The following is a 22140-nucleotide window of genomic DNA, read 5'->3' on the forward strand; positions in this document are numbered from 1 at the left end:
GCGAGCGGCTATAATAACATCAAGGGGCTGGGGTCTTCTGCCCCAAGTCCAAGGGGTCATGCCACCTGCTACTTGGAGTGGCCAGAATGAGTCCCAGGGCTTTCTTTGACAGTGGAACCTTCGGACAACCCTGGTCTCTTTATGTATTAACAGACCGTATCAACTCTCCCGCCTGCCACGTACTGAGCTCCCCACTCCCACAGACACCGACATTACAGGTACCTAAAGAGCAGGCTATAAATATTAATCAAGAGAGTGAAGTTCATGCCTGAGAATGTTATGACAGCCGAAGTAACACATAGGACAGAAATTGCTTCCACGGAATAAGGAGACATCTTTTCTCTGCGTGAAGCCTCTGCCTGCAATGTAATTTCCGATGGCGGTGGCAGCGTGAAGGAAAGAGCAGGAAAGCCAACCAATGTGGTTCTGTATAATGAATACATTGATGAGGTCTTGTGAAAGTAAATAAAGTCCCTGTAAAACACTGGGAAGTTTCTTTGAAAATAGCCCGTAAATTGATCATAAAGGCTACCTCAGCCTAAAAGCCAAGGCCATGAATATAATTAGGACTCACTGAAAGAATCCAGACTGAGGGTGAGGGGGAGTCTAAGTACTGAGCCTACAAAGGGAGCAAGAAGAGAATGGTTAGGTAGGAATGTTAATTACCTCTTGAATAGACCCCTGAGGAGATTCGGCCCCCTTCATCCTCTTTTGGGGTAAGGCCCAGTGATGGGGATAAGAAGTTAACGATAAAATTTCACAGCCAGGCTAAGTTCTTGGCTTCATGCAGTCAAGAGCAGTTGTGATTATTCCCAGACTTGGGGTATTTCTCGAGTATGGTTGAGCTTAAAGACATAGGAAACGTACCAAGGGTGGTTCCAAAAATCCTTGAATTTTTATAAACCTACTAATTAAGAACTTAATTTTTTTTAAGTTTATTTATTTTGAGACATAGAGAGAGGGGTGGGGAGGGGCAGAGAGAGAGAGAGAGAGAGAGAGTCCCAAGCAGGCTCCACACTGTCAGTGCAGAGCCTGAGGCGGGACTCAATCTCACAAACCATGAGATCATGACATCAGACGAAATTGTACACTTAACTGACTGAGCCACCCAGGTGCCCCATTAAAAGAAATCCTTTTTAACAAAACCAAAGCTAAAGTTTCTACAATCAGATCATCTTCAGAATTATATCACAAAGTTGTAAGATTGGCTGAGTAAATTTAGTGCAATAAATGTCACAGTGATAACTTCCTGAAAAACTGAGAAGAAAAGAAACAAATCACTGAATCAACAAAATACGAAGGAATGTAGAAATATGGTTATGTTAGGATAGGAGGCATAGAATAATACACTGAAAAAAGCGCTTTTCCAAAGATGATATAGTTTAAATTGCACTACAAAAACATACATGGTGGAATTTTTTAATTATACACATACAAAAACTTCTATAAATCACCTTAACAAAATCAAAACAGGAAATATTCATTCACATAAGGTATACATAAATGCTGTAAAATGCTGAGCACAAGAGACAGAATGTCAACTAAACATAGAAATGTGATGTAATTAAATAGGACATATAGTTATGACAGTACAGACTATTCCCCTTGCCAAATTAGCGACCATCAAAAGAAATTTTATCTGGATTAAATCCCACAAAAATGAGCAAATTATATTAATCAGATTGTAAAGGTCAATTAATAACCATAATACAATAGATAAAGCACATAATTATATGAACTGTAATACAAGTCAATAAAGTTTTATTGTACTTAACAGAATTGGGTAAATTATTATATTGTCCTAGATTTTTGTATCAAAAGTAAATTTAAAGTAACTGGACCACTGTATAAAAATGTTTAACGAATACTTATTCAGTGCCTACTATCTGTAAGTCAACCCTTACACAGAATTTCTTTGTTCAGTCGTGGCCCTGTTAATTTGAAGGTGGACCACGTTTTATCCCAAAACATCCCGATGAGTTTTATCACAAAAACTCATTTATCCCCTTATGTACACTTAACTTTCATTAGGACTCTGGCTACCACAAAATGCTTGACTGCATTTCAGTAGAAAAAGAGGTGCTACATTACAGACACTTTTGTGTGGCATCCTCTGGTCTCACCTCTTCCCACTACCCAAACCACATTGAACTATCCAAGCTGCCCTGAATATGCCACACTCTTTAACACCATCATAACTTCTGCACAGGCTGTTTTTTCCACCACCTGCAACCACCATTGCCCTCCCAAGCACATACTGAAACACATACACACACTTAGCTGCTTTTCAAATCTTCAGTACGTGCTTCAGGGCTAAATTCAAATATCATGCTGCCTTATGAAGCCTTAATGTTTCCCCACAGTTAAGTCAGGCCACTATTCAGACCATTTTTAACAAATATGTATAAAATAACTTCCTTATAGCATCTAACAAACTGAACAATAATTTATCTATGTATGCATTTGTTTTCCATTAGACTGTAAGTTTCTCAAGACAGTCTGCATTTTATTCTCCTTTATATTCTCAGGTTTCAGCACAATAACTGGAATTTAATGGCTGCATAATAAATGATGAATAAAGAATGAATAAATGAATGAATGAATTCAGTGAATGAAAAGATGGGGGAAGAATCAGAGTGTCAAAATTACCCTTCCTGGCCTGCCGCTAACTACCCGAGGAACCTAAGAGCAATAAACCTTCTGAATACAATTTCTTCCTGTTAAATAAGAGAGTTGGATTGGATCATCTAAAGATCTCTCCAATAGTAACAATAAAAAAGAAATAACATTTTTTGAGCTCCTTCTAAATGTGAGACACCGTCTCAGTGCTTCACACGCACATTAACACTAATCTTTATGACACTTGTACAAAGTGGGTACTATTTATTCCTGTTTTGCAGATAAGAAAATTCAGAGTTAAAGTAACTTATGGCTCCACACATTGTGAGGGTAAATTTAGGACTCGTGCCCAGGTCTGTCTGGTTCCAAAGCCCATACTGTTCCCTAAGACACTAGTAATAGAGGATGTTGGCAACTTGCAGGCATATTGTAAGTGTTAAGATTATCCACTTTTGTGTGCAAGTGGAGGATTATCTATCCACTTTTGTATACAAGATTCCATGTCATCGAAGAATGGTGATAATTCGGCCATTCTGTTCTGGGCTACTAAGCACATATACCACACCAGTTATTACTGAAATCCACTTCAGATCCTGGCAATCAACTCCTACCTAGATCAAACTGAAGGTCACAAGTTATCTCAATTCCCAGTAGATAAAACCTCTACTAAAATGTGTTGATGTAAAACCTCACTAAAATATTGATGTCCTCGAAGAAGGTGGAGGGATAGCTGTTTAGAATTTCTTTGTAGCAGAGAGAAAAGATTCATTGCCAAACCCAAGGCCTAGCGAGTTTCTGAATAACAAGATTTTGCTATATATATATATATATATGTCATTACTTATGGTGGGTCGTTCTCTGCTTATTGGAATGGAAACAAAAACAAAAGATATATACCTTAAGATCAGGAAATATGACTTTTTCATATCCTGTTATCAGCATACTATGAGTTCAATGCATAATTAGATATTTACATATCTTCCTCTACTCACAAGGGGGTTACCTCCTGATAAGCCCATCGTAAATTGAAAATACCTTTAGTTGAAAATTCAGGGGCACCCGGATGTCTCAGTCAGTTAAATGTCAGACTCCTGACCTCATCTCAGGTCTCGATTTCAGGGTCATGCATTCAAGCCCCGTATTGGGCTCTGCATTGGGCATGAAGCCTACTTTTAAAAAAAAAAAAAGGAGAAAGAAAGAAAATGCATGTAATACACCTAACCTACTGAACATCATAGTTTAGCCTATCTTAAACATGCTCAGAACACTTGTATTAGCCTACAGTTGGGCAAAATCATCTAACACAAAGCCTGCTTTATAACAACTGTTGAATATCGCATATATTCTATTGAATACTGTACTGAGAGCAAAAAACAGAAGGTCTGTACTGGTACAGAGTGGTTATAAGTGTGTCAGTTGTTTATCCTCATGATCGCATGGCTGCCTGGGAGCTGTGGCTGGTTGCCACTGCCTGGTATAATATAATATCATTGTTTTATATATATATATATATATATATATATATATATATATATATGAATAATGTTAGCCTCAGAAAAGATAAAAATTCAAACTTCAAAGTACAGTTTCTACCTTTTTTTTTTAACGTTTATTTATTTTTGAAAGAGAGAGAGGGAGAGACAGAGAGCATGAGTGGGGGAGGGTAGAGAGAGTGGGAGAAACAGAATCAGAAGCAGGCTCCAGGCTCTGAGCTGTCAGCAACCTCTACGTAAGGTTCCATATACTCAATACAGGGCTCGAAATCATGAACCGCGATATCATGACCTGAGCCGAATCATGACCTGAGCCGCGATATCCCCGACTGAGCCACCCAAGAGCCCTGCCAAAGTACAGTTTCTACTGAATGCATACTACTTTTGTGCCATCATAAAGACAAAAAGTCAGAAGTCGAATCGTTGTTAGTTGGGGACTATCTGTATACCTAGTCATACGTTTTGTTCTTTACGTTCATGAGCTTTTTCCCTCCATCTCCTTAAAACATGGAAACTATCTGTTCAGTGTACTGTTTCATTTGCGTTCGCAATTACATGGGGTGGAAATTTTTGGAAAAATAAATACCAAGATCTCAGAAATTATCTCTGGGAATTGGGATTATAGGAAACTTTCACTCTTTATATTACTCATTTTGGCATTATTCAAATTTCCTATAAAGATCATGCATCGGTTTTGCAATTTGAAAAGGCATATATATAATCACAGTCTTTAACAATGAGTTTAAAAAAGTGTATCATATACATCTGATGAAAAAGAATACACACGATAAATCAGAAAGTTCAGGTTTACTTTGCCTCTAGATGACTTGGGAACTCTTAGCATTAGAAGATAATGCAGATGTGCAGAGTATTATCTAATATCTGGCCTTGAATGGGTATCTAGGGATTGACAACATCTCAAAGGATGCCATGTAGTATTGAGTCATAAAATGCCTTTAATTTAAAATCACCTCCAAAGTATACTCCAACATTTGGCACAGGGAATACTACGAGCCCATGAGGGAAATGTTCTAATCCTTCAGCATAAGGACTCCAGGTCATGTTCTTCATTTAAGCCTGCATCACCTCTTAATCTTGACAACAAAATCCTCTCCAAAATTTTGGCAAGCGTATCAGGAATGATGCTGCCAAACAAGCATCATTACCGATCAGTCTGGTTTTCCCTCTGCTGAAACATGAAGCTATCTAACAAAAATTGCTTGATGCAAATCACAAACAGGTTTTCCACAAATTTGGCTCTTTGGTTTATGAGCAGAAGGAAGGAAAATACCCGATAGTTACCTCTGTCTGCCCACCGACACTATCTATCACATGTTGGCCAACTATGACCCGTGGGTCAAATCTGGCTGTTCCCTGTCCCATCTCTTAACTGTGTCTATGATCCACAAACTAAGAATAGTTTTTTACACTGCTGGATAAAAATCAGAAGAAGAACAATGTTTCATGACATGTGAAAATCACGTATAATTCACATTTCCGTGTCCATAAATAAAATTTTATTGGAACACAGCCCACTGATTCATTGATGTATTGTTTATTGCTGCTTATATGCTACAACAGGGTTAAGTCATTCCAACAGTAACCATATGGCCCTCTGGAATGGTGGAATAATATCTCCCAAAAATTCACATCCACCCAGAACCTCAGAATGTGAACTTATTTGGAAATAGGGTCTTTGTAGATGAAATTAAGATGAGGTCATGTTGGGTTAGGGTAGGCCCTAGATTCAATGGCTAGTGTCCTTATAAAAACAGGAAGGTACACAGATACACAGAAGGAATGAATTTATGTGGAGATAGAGGCTGAGATTGAAACGAGGCATCTACTAGTTCAGGAACACCAAGGATTGCCAGCAACCATCAGAGGCTTGAAAGGAGACATGGAATGGTTTCTTGTTCAGAGCCTCCAAAACTCTAAGAGAGTAAATATCTGTTGATTTGAACCACCAAAAGAAACAAATTTCAGTTTTTGTGGTATTTTATTACGGCAGCCTAGGAAACTAATAGATCTGTAAAATCTAAAGTATCTGGCCCCTTCCATAAAAATGTTGCTGACTCTTTTTTTTTTAATTTTTTAAAAATTTATTTATTTTGAGAGAGAGACAGAGAAAGCCAGAAGAAAAGGGGCAGAGAGAGAAAGAGAATCCCAAGCAGGCTCCACACTGTCAGTGCAGAGTCTGACATGGCGCTCAAGCCCGCAAACTGAGATCATGACCTGAGGCCAAAAACCAAGAGCTGGACACTTAACCAACTGAGCCACCAAGGTGACCCTGTTGCTGAGTCTTAATACAGAGAATTGTGCCCTGGAAAAAAACTCAACACAGGATGTTACCCTAGGCCGATTTAACCAGGGCAATACTGGGTCTGGAAAGGGCATACAAGAATTAAAAGACCACAGGGCAGATAGAGGACAAGGCAGTTCTCACCACACAGGCTCATACTTAACTTACAGTTTTTTCTTAAACTCACAGAAGTAAAGAATACTACTTTTTTATTTTAGTTGTTGACCACACACTGTTATGTCGCACTGCATGAGTTTCAACAACAGCACTTTGACTTAAAAGTTCATGAGAACCTCACCATTCCATTTTCCGTGAGTGTAACAGGAAGTCAGTGTCTTAGTTATGTGGGGCCAATGGTCAAGAGCAGGCTGGGAGAGGTTATCTGACTCTCTCTAAGGAACGGCCCCCCTGTAACTACACCTGAATCTGGCTGAATACGAATGCCACCCCCCCATTTGAGTTTCTAGGAAGTGCTGTTGAGATCACTACAGAGTCTCACAGCAGTACCTCAAACTCTTTAAACTCAGAGGCATTCAATAAATATGTGTTAATTGATTAATGAATATCCACTTCTATTCACTGGTAATATTTAAAGAAGACTCAGGGTTTTAGTACCTTCCATCATATTTAAGATCCTTGTAATCTTCAATACTGGTGTTCTACTGGATATAAAAACACGGTAAGAGGGTAATGAAATGCTTCCTTCTCAATAATCACTTAATTTTTGTGTCACCTGAATTTATCTGGCTCAAGACTAGATTTGTATCTTGGCTTACCTATTCAAATAAAGGATGAAACACACCTAGTGAGAAGAAGATGAAATGTCACGTGTAATTATAACACAAACACAAAAAACACACATGATGCCGGCCACAGAAGATCGGGAACTCTGTGCCCAGGATACCAAACAACTCAAAAAATACTCACATTTCAGTTATGCACCAAATTATAATTTGCCTCGCATGACAGGGAACTTCTAAGACTTTGCTGATTCTTACACCAACCACCATGATTCTCCAAGTGGAGCTGAAGGTTCAAACTTGGTTTGATGAACCCCTTGCTTCTTGGCTAAGAAAACACCAAAATTGCCAACCAGGCAAGCTACATGATGCAAAGCTCCCTTCCAAATCTTCTTTAGTAAGGAAGATATGGGTCAGCCAAAAAAGCATCAATTCCCCAGTAAAAAGCTGGTACATGGATATCCTGAGACAGCCATTTCCAGCCCATCTGCGCACCCGATCCCCAGTATTCTCATTTAAGGTGTAGTTGCTACCTGAAAGAGTGGAGGCTTACCTGACTGAGCTTACGGGTTCGTGTGCACAGCCACGAGAGCAAGGGACAAACAGAGATACTGAAGTTTACATGTAATTATTTTAAATGTTTTCATCTTTAAAATAAGAACATTTCATTTTTTAAAACAATACGCATTGGGGGCACCTGGGTGGTTCAGTCAGTTAAGCATCTTACTCTTGACTTGGGCTTGGGTCATGGTCTCACAGTCCAAGAGTTCAAGCCCCAAGTTGGGCTCTGTGCTGTGTCAGCAAGGAGCCTGCTTGGAATTCTCTCCCTCTCTCTTTGCCCCCACCACACTCATGCTCTCTCTCAAAAGAAATGCATAAGTTTTAAAAAATTGTTTTAAATATGTTTTCTGTCAAGAGGAACTGGATGAAGGACAGCAAAACAAAGTACAAGAATCATACTTAATGTACTGGATTACCTTCTGTGCCACATCTTCCCAGGATCCATTTCACCAGAGAGGAGCCACAGACTTCAACAGTAGGATCTAAGAAGTTCTGTGAGACTCCTGTGAACAGTGACATAAGGATTTTATTAAAATACAAGGCTTATCCATGTCCTGCCATTCACTTGTGGGAGGCTCCACCTGGCTTCTGAACACCCAAGAGGTGTCATGGAAGGTTCATAACTCGCTCATTACTGAGGTAGGAGCCACTCCTGAAAACAAGGATGTCAGATTCCTCATCCTCACGTACTGCTTCCATATGGCACCTAGACTTTCTCAAGCATTTTGATGACTATCTCCACAAGTGCTGGAAATTCAGACACCTCCTGAAGCAAGACAAACCACGTCCTCTCTATTTTATGTTGTGACCTTTACTTCTTCAACTGGCCTCCAAAATAGAGAAAAATGATAGAGAGGCAGTTAAATCTTTCAGAGTTCTTCTCTTTCCAATATGGAATTAGCATAAATATCTGCTTACTTTAAAGAAGGTGTCTAAAGACCTTTGCATAATTGAGGGACACAATGCATCAGGCATCCCTCCTGACTAGCCACCTGTAGAAATTGTTAGGATACATCACTAAGCCAGAATCTATCCATGTTACTGATCTTACTTTTTTTTTTTTTAACTTTGTTTAACATTGATTCATTTTTTGAGAGACATAGAGAGACACAGCGTGGGTGGGGAGGGGCAGAGAGAGAGGGGGACACAGAATCTGATGCAGGCTCCAGGCTCTGAGTTGTCAGCACAGAGCCTGACGCGTGGCTCAAACTCATGGATGACGAGATCATGACCTGAGCCGAAGTCAGACGCCCAACCGACTTAGCCACCCAGGCGCCCCTTACTGCCCTTACTTTAAGTTTTGATAAATAATGCTGATATCATATTTACTGAAATTTGCAGATTTCCCCTGACATTAAAGTACTTGATGATGGATTTACAGTGCCCTGACAATTGCTAAAACTACCATCAGTTTGTCAAGTATTGACAGTGATCAAACAACTCTGCTTTGCAACCATACTAAATAAAAGACAAATGCTAAGCTTAATTATAATGCTTTTCAATTTATGAATGGAATGATGTCGTATAGCTTTATTTTGTAGGTGAAGTTTGAAATTAGTGTTTAAAAAGATTTGTTGAGGTTTCACTTATGGGAAGCCTTAAAAAAGTTTTTTTTTAATGGGAATGCAAGCTGGTGCAGCCACTCTGGAAAACAGTATGGAGGTTCCTCAAAAAAACTAAAAACAGAATTACCCTACGACCCAGCAATTGCACTACTAGGCATTTACCCACGAGATACAGGTGTGCTGTTTGGAACGGACACATGCACCCCCATGTTTATAGCAGCACTATCAACAATAGCCAAAGTATGGAAAGAGCCCAAATGTCCATCGATGGATAAATGGATAAAGAAGATGTGGTATATATATATATATATACACATACATACATACACACACACACACACACACACACACACACACACACACAATGAAGTATTACTCGGCAATCAAAAAGAATGAAATCTTGCCGTTTACAACTACGTGGATGGAACTGGAGGGTTTTACGCTAAGTGAAATTAGTCAGTCAGAGAAAGACAAAAATCATATGACTTCACTCATATGAGGACTTTAAGAGACGAAACAGATGAACATAAGGGAAGGGAAACAAAAATAATACAAAAATGGGGAGGGGGACAAAACAGAAGAGACTCATAAATATGGAGAACAAACTGAGGGTTACTGGAGGGGTTGTGGGAGGGGGGATGGGCTAAATGGGTAAGGGGCACCAAGAAATCTACTCCTGAAATCATGTTTCATTATATGCTAACTAATTTGGATGTAAATTAAAAAAAAAAGACATCAGTGTGGATAATAAGCTAATACGTAAGTATGAATGTCGTGTATCTAATTTAAAAATAAACAGGATATACAAAACTGAAAAAAAAATTTTTAATATTTATTTATTTTTGCGAGAGAGACAGACTGTGAGTGAGGGAGGGGTAGAGAGAGAGGGAGGCACAGAATCCGAAGCAGGCTCCAGGCTCTGTGCCTTCAGCAGAGAGCCCAATGCGGGGCTCAAACCCACAAACCAGACCTGAGCTGAAGTTGGATGCTTAACCAACGGAGCCACCCAGGCGTCCCACTTATGGGAAGCCTTTAAAGAAACATTAGGTTAAAAATAAATCTTCTCAGGGGCAGTTGACCTTTCGGTTGACTCTTGATTTCAGCTCAGGTCACAATCTGACAGTTTGTGGGTTCGAGCCCCACATCGGGCTCTGCGGGGATTGTGCAGAGCCTGCTTGGGATTCTCTCTCTCTCTCTGCCCCTCCCACTAGCCCTTTCTCTCTCTCAAAAATGAATAATAAACATTACAAAATAAATCTCCTGAAATTCTACCAACATACATATTACTCACTTTGAACATGAATTAAATTTGAGAAATTTTAACCTTATAAGAGTCTATTTTTCCAATTTCTTGTGATTCAGACTTATGGAATTATGTTATATTTCTTTCACTCAGATTCATTATTCAACTTGAAGTCACCTTTAAGAGACAGAGGCAGTGACAAGAGTGAGACTGTAGGAAGAAGCTGAATTTTTGGGGAGTGGGACCAATCAGAAGTCTTGGTTTCTGATCTTTACTCTGTTACTAACCAGTTAAATTTAGGCAAATCACCTACTATTTCTGGCCTTCGATCCTATAGTAACCCATTTACAAACAACAGGGACTATAATGTACAGCATGCTAGCTATAGTTAATAACGCGTTAAGAGACTAAATCTTAAACGGCCTCATCACACACACAAAAAATTTCATTACCATGTATGGTGACAGATGGTAACTAGACTTATTATGGTGATCATTTTGTAGTGTATACAAATATTGAATCATCATGTTGTACACATGAAACTAATATGTTATACCTCAGTAAAAAAAGAAATAGAAAATAAAACAATCGGAGAAAGATAAAACAATAGATTGTCTCGGAATAATTTGCACAACATATAATGAAGACATCTCTAACTCTATACCTAAGGATGTAAAGGAGACCTGAAAACAGAGACATGTGATGTTCCTGAAGGGTAAAGTCAATATTATAAAAAATGTCAATTTTACACAAATTGATTTTCAATTTGTATAACTTTACATAATCCCATCAAATATTTAGAGAGAAAATGTTTCTGGAACTAAAAGGTTGTTCCCAAATTTCATTTGGAAGAATAAATGACTAAGAAAGTTCACTTTTTAAAACAAAAGAACAAATATCCCTACCAGATATCAAAATACATTACAAAGTTATACAAATTAAAAAAATAGGGGTGCCTGGGTGGTGCAGTCAGTTGAGCATCTGACTCTTGATGTCAGCTCAGGTCATGATCTCAAAGGTTCATGAGATCGAGCCCCACATCGGGCTTTGCAGTGACACTGTGGAGCCTGCTTGGGATTCTCTGTCTCCCTCTCTCTCTGTCCCTCCCCTGTCTCACACTACCTTTCAAAATAAGTTCCAATTGAATTAATAATCACAACATTTTTAAAAATATAACAAACACGAGAAAAATATATACGTAATTTTAAGGGAGCATAGTCATTCCTAAATAAGACAGAAGACCCAGAAGCCATAAGGAAAACAACAGACAGAAACTAAACTTTTATGCACAACAAAAGGCCACACACTAAGTTAAAAGAGGTGACAGATGGGGCGCCTGGGTGGCGCAGTCGGTTGAGCGTCCGACTTCAGCCAGGTCACGATCTCGCGGTCTGTGAGTTCGAGCCCCGCGTCGGGCTCTGGGCTGATGGCTCAGAGCCTGGAGCCTGTTTCCGATTCTGTGTCTCCCTCTCTCTCTGCCCCTCACCCGTTCATGCTCTGTCTCTCTCTGTCCGAAAAATAAATAAATGTTGAAAAAATAAAAAATTAAAAAAAAAAATAAAAAATAAAAAATAAAAAAAAAAAAAGAGGTGACAGACTGGAAGAAAATAATCTGCAACATATAACAGTAAGGAGGTGGGGCACTTGGGTGGCTCAGTGAGTTAACCATCCCATGCTTGATTTCAGCTCAGGCCATGATCTCCAGGGTTCATGAGTTCGAGCCCTGTTATCAGGCTCTGCACTCACAGTACGGAGTCTGCTTGGGATTCTCTCTCTGCCCTTCTCCCAACTGCATACATGTGCTCTCTATATATCTAAAAATAAATAAACTTAAACAGAAAGGGGGTAAATTGCTATAATATGTAAAGAGTATAAAGCTCTTTCAAATCAAAAATAAAAAGACAGTCTGATATAATTAGGTAAAAGAGTAAGAATGAGGAAAAGAAACAAAGTGATAAAAAATGTGAAACAACACTGATCTTACTAGTTATTTCCCATCAAATTACAAAACACTGAAAAACCGATATTATGCAGTTTTCACAAGGCAATGGGGAACCAGGCATTTTCATCACTGCTCACCTGACTATAAACAATCACATTTTTGTAGGTCAATTCAGCAACATCATCAATATGCTATAGATTCTGATAACAAATCATAACCTTTGATGAAACAATATTACTTTGACAATCCATCCTGCAAAAATACCTACACATCTGGACAAATGTATATATGAGTATTAATAATATAATAGAGAAAATTTTAAAACAGCTTACATATTCATCCGTAGGAAGAATTACTAAATACATTTTAAAAGTTCTATATGAACTCTGAAACGTGATGTGGTGGCTAAGAAGAATGAGGTTTTTTCCTGGGCCGCCTGGGTGGCTCAGTTGGTTGAGCATCTACTCTTGATTTTGGCTCAGGTCATGATCCCGGGGTCATGGGATCTACCCCTATGTGGGGCTCTGCACTGAGCACAGAGCCTGCGTAAGATTCTCTCTCTCTCTCTCTCTCTCTCCCCCTCCACCCACTCCCTTGCTCTCTCTCTCTTTAAAAAAAAAAAAAAAAAAAATGAGGTTTTTCTATTTGTACTCTTAGGGGAATTCTTCAAGATACGAAGTTTTAAAAAGAAACCACAAAATAGAATACAAAGACTATACAGAATAATTTCATTCACGGTACTTGTAAAACTCATGTACGTATCTGTGTGTGAGCATGAAAATGAACAGGAAAAACAGCTCAGAAAGATACAGCATGACCAGCTAACAGAAGGTAGAGGAATTTCTAAAAGAAGGAATAATGAAAGGGAATATTTATATTCTTTTGCTTGTTAAAAATTATAGCAAGCAGGTATACCTTTTCTCATTAAAAATTTTTATGGATGTTATGCTAAGTGACATAAGTCATACAGAGAAAGACAGATACCATATGTTTTCACTCTTATGTGGATCCTGAGAAACTTAACAGAAGACCATGGGGGAGGGGAAGGGAAAAAAAAGTTAGAGAGGGAGGGAGCCAAACCGTAAAAGACTCTTAAAAACTGAGAATAAACTGAGGGTTGATGGGGGGTGGGAGGGAGGGGAGGGTGGGTGATGGGCATTGAGGAGGGCACCTGTTGGGATGAGCGCTGGGTGTTGTATGGAAACCAATTTGACAATAAATTTCATATTAAAAAAAATTTTTATGGAAAAATAGGAATTACCAAGTGTAGTATTTTTATTAACATAGCTCCCACCTTATGCAGAGCTACTTGGTCATATATTAAACCTGCAGTTACAAAGTCTAGAGTTTTCTTTTGTGACACATTCATTTCTTTTCCTTATTTTTCATATTTATGTGAATAGCTCTAGTTTTTATAAGGTTAAACTAATACAGAAGCTTAACTTCTAATACTGAAACGTATAATACTGAGTACAGGCCTCACCTAAAAGGCTGTATTTCTTCCTAGAGGAAACAACAGCTCCAGAGGGCCACTACTGCTATGACACCTTCGGGACAGCCATGCTCTGGGCTGGACATCAACCCTGAATCACGTGACACTGGTGCCTCTGCAATACAGGGAACAAGATTTGAAACTGACATCCAATCTTCTACGAATTCCAAGGTTGTTGCTCTGTAAGGGAAAGGGAATGTTTAAACTCAGTTACCAGGCCTCTGAGATCACTTTTTGCTACGTATTTGCAGGGCACTCTAGGGAAAATTGCTTCACCTTCCCCGGCCTCGGTATCTCTCCCATCATTGAAATGATATCAACGCTGACCTCACAGAGCTTGGACCCAAAGCTAAGTGTATTTGATTCCAGAACTCTTAACTGCTCCACTAGACAGAGCCCTGCCTCTGGCCATATTCACACATTTCACATTTTGTAATCATGATGACAGTCATAATCACTGTGAGGATTACAATTGTTGAAAATTATCTCTTTTTAATATTTTTTTTCTCAAGATTGGAAGAAAAAACATGCAAAAATAAAATTTGTATAAGGATAACAAAATATTGCCCAAAGAAATCCAGGGTACAAATAAAGTTAACGGACTGCTGCTAACAAGATTTTTAATTGGCTCTTAGGGAAAAAAAAAAGGAGCGAGACAGAGAACCTGAAGAAAGCTCATTATTCTTTCTGGACTTCTATGAGGAGGGTGGGATTTAAAAAAGTCTAATGGTGCATATTTTTCTAATTGTCCTTTACCCTGACTCTCTCTGCTGGCTTTCCCAACGAAGACCGGATGAGATGTCCAAGGAGAGAGGACAAAACAACCACTTATATTAAACAACTCTGGTTTGTAGGATATCTAAGGAAAAGCATAGATTAAGAAAAGATAGAAGGAAAGCAAAATGTGGGGATATGGCATTTGCTTAATCATGTAGAAGTCTAAACATTAATTAAAATTGACATTAATTAAGAAATATAATCCCACTTGCTTCATGAGAGCCGTTGGCTGGCTGGAAGAAAAAGACAACTACTCACGTGGAATCGCCCATTCTACTACAGGCCTTCTAGGGCCTTCTGTAGTCTCTTGTCAGCTTCTCCCTTTGGGAATTCTGGGAATTCTCCCTTGGGAATTCTGCCCAAGGGAGAGGTTGAGAAATGGCGGGTTCACTGCAAATCCTTACTTTACAAATAAGTACTTAATATCTGTTCTGCTGATAGATGCTTTGATTATTTATTTTACTTCCAAATCGATTCAGGGTTTTTTTTACCAAATCCCCTTTTTCCAAGATGAAAAGAAAACCCAGTATTTATTGAGAGCTTACTTATTAGGTGCCACCTCTGTTACATGTGTTACCTCAGAATATTCATTGTCTCTCCTATTTTTGTTCAAATCTCAACAGAAAACTTCTTACAAAGCACACCTTAAAACAACGATGATAATAATACATAATCTTAACAACTCTTTAAGAGAGGAATTTTGATCCACATCTTACAAAGGAGGAAACTTGGGTTCAGGAAACTGAGTCAACTGTGGAAGGTCACAACATAGCTACCAACAGAACCTGAAATTGAACTCTTGTCCTCAAATCCTATAGTCCTACTACACCACAGCTGTTTCATGCTGGGAGCGGTAAATTCTCTAAAGACAAGTAGTAATTTTAGAAACAGCCAAAGGCACGGTGAATAAACCTATATTTTGAAACTTAATTGAATACTGAAATGTTTAATGTACCTAGAAGGTGTTAGTGTTATTAAAGTCAGTGATCAAAGTGGGTGATAGAGTATAGTAATAAAAATCATCATCATATAGTATAATTATGAAGTATTAAGACAGAGTTAGTTTCTCATGTGGCTTATAAGGTCCACCCCAAAGAGAAATTTTCCCCAGACTGATTTGAAGATTGGCATTGGTCTGATGGCTTCTGATAAAGTGATAAAGTGAACTGTTTGTTCCTATAAGTGCTAATATAATGACAACGGAAATCAATATTTTAAAAATTATTTTCAATGTTTATTTATTTTTGAGAGAGAGAGAGAGAGAGAGAGACAGAGTGTGAGCGGGGGAGGGGAGAGAAAGAGGGAGACAGAACCCGAAGCAGGCTCCAGGTTCTGAGCTGTCAGCACAGAGCCTGACGCGAGGCTCGGATGCATGGACCGCAAGATCATGACCTGAGTCGAAGTTGGACGCTCAACCCACTGAGCCACCCAGGTGCCCCTGGAAATCAATATTCTTAACTTCATATTTTATCCTGTTTATGCATAACCATACACTCATAATTATATTATATATTATAATATATAATGTACTATATAAACAGTATCTTATATAACATATATGTGTGTATATAATATGCAATATAATACATAACCATACAATGACATTAACCACATTTTAATATGTTTCATGAAATAGTCCTGATGACTAATTAAGGGCTTAATAAGTTCTTAAATAAGAATTAAATGAAAAAATATGGAAAAAACAATATAGGCAGATATTTGCCTATATTGTGTCAAGTTTTTACTGTTTTCCCTTACTAAATTGAATATTTTGATTGTGTCAATAAAAAGACAAATTGAAAACCAAATTATTTTTTAAAGAGTAGTGACAATGTCTACATTAAAAAAAATTTTTTACAAAGGGGTGCCTGGGTGGCTCAGTCAGTTGAGCATCTAACTTCAGCTCAGGTCGGATTTCCCAGCTCCTGAGTTTAAGCCCTGCGTCAGGCTCTGGACTGACAGCTCAGAGCCTGGAGCCTGCTTGGAATTCTGTGTCTCCCTGTCTCTCTGCCCCTCCCCTACTCACACTCTGTCTCTCTCTCCCTCAAAAATAAATAAACATCAAAAAATAAAGTAATGACAATATCTACAATATAACAGTTCTTTGTTTGCTTATTATGGGGTACTCTCAAAACATCACAATGATAATAATACAGATTTTGTAACTTCAAAAGTCAGAGATATTTTTGCATCTGGTGAAAAGAATATAAAACAAATGTAGAGAAAATCACTATCTGTTTTAGTCAATTAATAGACAGTGTATAGTTTAAACTCACTAGAAATACTTAGGACATTTAAAGTACAGTGGGAAAAAAACAAGAGGCCCAGCCAAAAAAAAGTGTTGGTATGAGAAAATGAAATGCTGAGAACATGAAAAAATATTTTGAGGGGCGCCTGGGTGGCTCAGTCAGTTGGGCATCCGACTTCGGCTCAGGTCACAATCTCGCGGTGAGTTCGAGCCCCGCGTCGGGCTCTGTGCTGACAGCTCAGAGCCTGGAGCCTGTTTCGGATTCTGTGTCTCCCTCTCTCTCTGACCCTCCCCCGTTCATGCTGTCTCTCCCTGTCTCAAAAATAAATAAACGTTAAAAAAATTAAAAAAAAAAAAAGAAAAAATATTTTGATCAAGAAGAAAAAACCTGTCTTATCTACACAATCGGGAGGAAATGTCTATTACTTACCAATTGCTATTTTTTCTTCTCTACCTGTTGGGTGACATTTTGCCCCTCCCGGTGCAACTACTGCTGTAGCTGAGTCAAATGCACAAACCTGGAAAAGGACATAGAAAGTTCAAAATTACGATTCTCTCCTCAGCAGAAAGGGAGATCAGTTCACACTCCCCTTGAGACCTGCTCCTTTTTAACGCCTAAGGAAAGAAGCTGGTAGAGAACTCGTTTCTAAATTGTTTGAAATTATGAAGTATCCTTAAGTTGTTCAATCTTCTCTCTATAAAGTACATTAAATGGGGCTATACTAAGATCTTGTAATTACTAGTTCTTTGCCAGGAGGCAGATAAAACAATTGTAAGGGACAGTTTAATATATTGCTACTCAGTGACCCAAACTAGCCTCTGCCTAGAGATTATAGGGACATGGGGCGCCTGGGTGTCTCAGTTGGTTAAGCATCCCACTTAGGCTCAGGTCATGATCTCGCGGTCTGTGAGTTCCAGCCCCAAGTCGGGCTCTGTGCTGACAGCTCGGAGCCTGGAGCCTGTTTCGAATTCTGTGTCTCCCTCCCTCTCTCCCTGCCTCTCCCCCACTCACACTCTATCTTTCTGTCTCTCTCAAAAATAAATAAACATTAAAAAATTTTTAAAAAGAGAGATTATATGGACAGAATCTTGCTGCTTTTTGATCAAGGGAGTTACAGGGGAAATGACTGTGGCATAGAAGGCCCTGGAGCAGGCAGAGACTACCTACGAGGTAATTCAGACAAAAGAATCAAGAACCTTGAGCTCTGATTTTAAAGTTTGAAACTGAGAAGGGAGAAAATACCAGAGATGTTTGAAAGAAAAAAAAAGCAACATAACTTGACAAGAATGATCCATGAGGTGTTCTGGGCTACAGTAAAACATAGAGTGAGAATTCCAGTCCTCTCTTTGCTATTTAACTATTTTTATATTTTGCAAAGTCAAATCAATGGTAATTTGAGTGGGAGAAAAGGCAACACAAGGGATCACGTGTTTAAAAAGATGGGAAAGAAAGATGGTGTCTGGGGAAAGACAGGTTTACAGGTTGCCCAAACAAGCAAAAATGTCAAGCTTTTAGTTTGTTAGGTAATTTTTTGTTTTAGTTTTTACTTCTTTTTTTTAATTTTTTTTTTAACATTTATTCATTTTTGAGAGTGAGAAAGACAGAGCATGAGTGGGGGAGGGGCAGAGAGAGAGGGAGACACAGAATCTGAAGCAGGATCCAGGCTCTGAGCTGTCAGTCCAGAGCCTGACGCAGGGCTCGAACTCACGGACTGCGAGATCATGACCTGAGCCAAAGTCAGACGCTAACCCAACTAAGCCACCCAGGCGCCCCTGCTTTAGTTTTTATTTCTAATTGGTAGTAGTGTTTAGCCATACTGAACCCTTCTGAGGTCTTGTATCTGGTTCTGTTCTTTGCCTGGAAAATGTGGGAGAGGAATGATTCAAAAATGCCTCCAAGAAACTTAATGAAATTCTTTCAGAACATGATGCTAATTTGGATGGGAAAATGATAACCTCAATTTGAGGCGGGGGTAAGAAATATACACAAGGCAATGCCCAGCTCAGTAAGGAGGCAGCAGAAAATGAAGATCTGGGATTTGCGTTAGCTGTTAGGACAGGAAATGCTGACTGTAGTCTCATCGGCATAGAAGCAGTATTTGAAGCAATGAGAATAAAACTCAAAATCGATTACAAACATGCCGTGACTATCTTTTTTATTACATATCAAAGTTGGATAGGAGTAGAAGGCATATGCCCCTCGAGGACAGAGACAGCAGAATGGGGCAATGAGAAAGTCGACCCGTCCCTGCAGACCACAGGCACTGGCTGATCTGGCCAGTTAAAGACAGGACTTCAAGCAAATTATGTAACTTTCTTATAAGAGGGGATTAACTTAATTGGTATTTGAATTTACTGTAGGTATTAAATGAAATAATATATGCAAAACTGCTTTAACTTTAAACATTTATACCTACAACCAAAATATAAATCAAATTCCAACTGTGTCCTTAATGGAAGAATGCCTCATTGTCATCACCCCTCCATTTCCTGCTGAGATTCGCTTCCTTCCCAGGCACCCTTACCATCTTCCCAGAGCGGCACTGTGAAGGTCTGTCTGTACCCTCTCACCTCTAATCTCATGTCCCAGCCACACATCTCATGTGGATTTCCTTCCCAACTGTAACTTCCTCTCTGTAGTTCGACACACTCTTTTACCTACATTCCAAGTGACTTCACTCCCTTAAGCAGCACACACACTTTTGTCCCTAGGGAAGGTAGAGGTAAATTCTGGGTGCAACCTAAGCATGTTTTTATTCATTTACACACAATCTAATTTGTGGTGACTGTATTCTGGATAAAGTTACCAAGTATGCTTCCAGGGTCAAGAATCTGACCTGAGATTCTGTGTGTGTGTGTGTGTGTGTTTCTTTAAATGCAAATTCTCATTTTATGGATGTGGCCCTAGATACTTCTCTCAGGATGCATAAATAAAGTTTCATATTCTTTGGTTAATTTCTAGTGCCTCGGGCATTTTTGTAGCCTCCAAGAGAACTGGAAACGTCCCATAAAATTCTTATTCTCTCTAAGGCAGCATGGTATCCAGGGAAACAGTGTCACAGGCTTTGGAACTACCAAGAGCTGGATACAGAACCCAGCCCAGACCACTTATGAGCAGCAAAAACTCCAGTCTGTTATGTAACGCCTGGAGGACTTGGTTTGGAATACAATGGAAATAATGGTTTCTACCTTGTAAGATTACCTTGGGGATTCAATAAGGCAGAGTAGGCAAAGCACTAAGCAGTGCCTGGGATAAAGTAGATACTTAATAACTATCTGTTGAGCAAACGAGTGTCAGTGACCTTCTCAGTCAGCCCATCCGAAAGCCTAAGAGTGTGCTGAACATACTTGAAAGATCCATCCAACTGGAGCAGACCTAACAGGTCTGGTTTAGCAGCAGCTTAATAAAAACTTGTCCATTTACAGATTGCAACAAGTGATTTATAAAGGTTAAACGTACCCTTTTTTTTTTTTTATTTTTTTTTTTCAACGTTTATTTATTTTTGGGACAGAGAGAGACAGAGCATGAACGGGGGAGGGGCAGAGAGAGAGGGAGACACAGAATCGGAAACAGGCTCCAGGCTCTGAGCCATCAGCCCAGAGCCCGACGCGGGGCTCGAACTCACGGACCGCGAGATCGTGACCTGGCTGAAGTCGGACGCTTAACCGACTGCGCCACCCAGGCGCCCCAAACGTACCCTTTTTTTAAAAAAAAAACACGACATTATCGTTTGGAATAAAAATAAATGTTTGATATAACTCTATACTTTAATTTCAAGAAACACACAGTTCAAGTACCTCATTCTAGGCAGGAAGTTAATCTACTTTTTAATATCAGAAAGTATTTATGGCTTTCAAATAACAATGAAAAATTATGCTTTGCATGGTTCCTATGCTATCACGCCTGAAAAGTCAACTTTTTTCCATATGAATTTTACTGTCACTTCTGGTCGGCCAATTAATTAGGTAATTCTGTAAGACTAGGAACCTGATCTTTTTAATGTAAACTTTGATTGCTCTCTGTTAGTTGTCTGTTACCTTTGGAAACAAAGAGGAGATGGTAATTATCTCCCTCTCCCAACTCTGTTCTTTCATGAGATGATATGGAAAGTTTTCGGCCTACCCCTGGAGAGTAAATATTACAAATTCTAGGAAATGCTACTGTAGAAAAGCTTTGACTGAGAATTTCTGGAGAAAACCTTTCCTTTAAAATTTTAATTTTTCCTGCTTTTTGTTTACCCTTCTATAATCTAGAATGTATCCCACCCTTTGGTAACCTTTTCAAATATAAAATCTTATGCTAATTGAACTGAGAGGCCTGAAGAGCAGTGACTAAAAATATACTCACACTTACAGTGGTTTTGTAGTAATCACCTATGCATCTGGAAGGCATTCAACATTCCAGAAACTTCATTCCTATTGTACAGGTGTTAGTCCTTGAGTCTCCAGATCAGATAACCAGTGACACTGATGTTTCCTGACTATGCGAGAATCTTTCTATTTGAGTGGTATTGGACAGTTAATAAGGAGCACTAAAACAAAGCTTAAAGTTAAAGAAAGTTTCAGTATTCGGTACGAATGAAAAAAATTAATAAAGCTCCTACTACATACAAAAATATTTGGTCCCACTGCAATGTTACAACCAATTGAGACCTTATGAGAGTCCTAAAATCAGACACCCCTCAATAGACAATGGCTAACACACTAGCGGTATTTCACTTTTCAAACTTGCTGAGCATCAATTTCCAAATCTGTAAAATGGAGATAACAATATGAGTCCATGGGGTTTGTAGTTAGAGTGAAACACAAGCCTAGCATAGGCTCACACAGTGCAGTGCCTGGCACACAGTAAATTCTCTTCTCTTTCTATTTAAGTTTATACACATCTGCATGAAATCATATAGGATTAACCGTAATGGAGCATTATGAGCTCTGAGTCATTTTTTTTTTTTTCAACGTTTTTTATTTATTTTTGGGACAGAGAGAGACAGAGCATGAACGGGGGAGGGGCAGAGAGAGAGGGAGACACAGAATCGGAAACAGGCTCCAGGCTCCGAGCCATCAGCCCAGAGCCTGACGCGGGGCTCGAACTCACGGACCGCGAGATGGTGACCTGGCTGAAGTCGGACGCTTAACCGACTGTGCCACCCAGGCGCCC

General features: G+C 39.1%; 1 long non-coding RNA gene across 1 annotated transcript in view; it reads right to left on the minus strand.

The window, feature by feature from the left end:
- LOC147581159 (uncharacterized) overlaps window positions 1-22140 on the minus strand; it is a 133631-nt gene that overhangs the window by 107612 nt on the left and 3879 nt on the right. Inside the window, exons 2-4 of the long non-coding RNA XR_015251487.1 lie at window positions 17413-17500; window positions 13949-14072; window positions 8132-8218 (exon numbers count right to left, since the gene is read on the minus strand). This is a non-coding gene — a long non-coding RNA (uncharacterized LOC147581159). The remainder of the gene's footprint in view (window positions 1-8131; window positions 8219-13948; window positions 14073-17412; window positions 17501-22140) is intronic.

The sequence above is a fragment of the Puma concolor genome, chromosome B2, assembly GCF_028749965.1.
Source record: "Puma concolor isolate L17-30 chromosome B2, mPumCon1.1.hap2, whole genome shotgun sequence".
Classification (NCBI taxonomy): domain Eukaryota; kingdom Metazoa; phylum Chordata; class Mammalia; order Carnivora; family Felidae; genus Puma; species Puma concolor.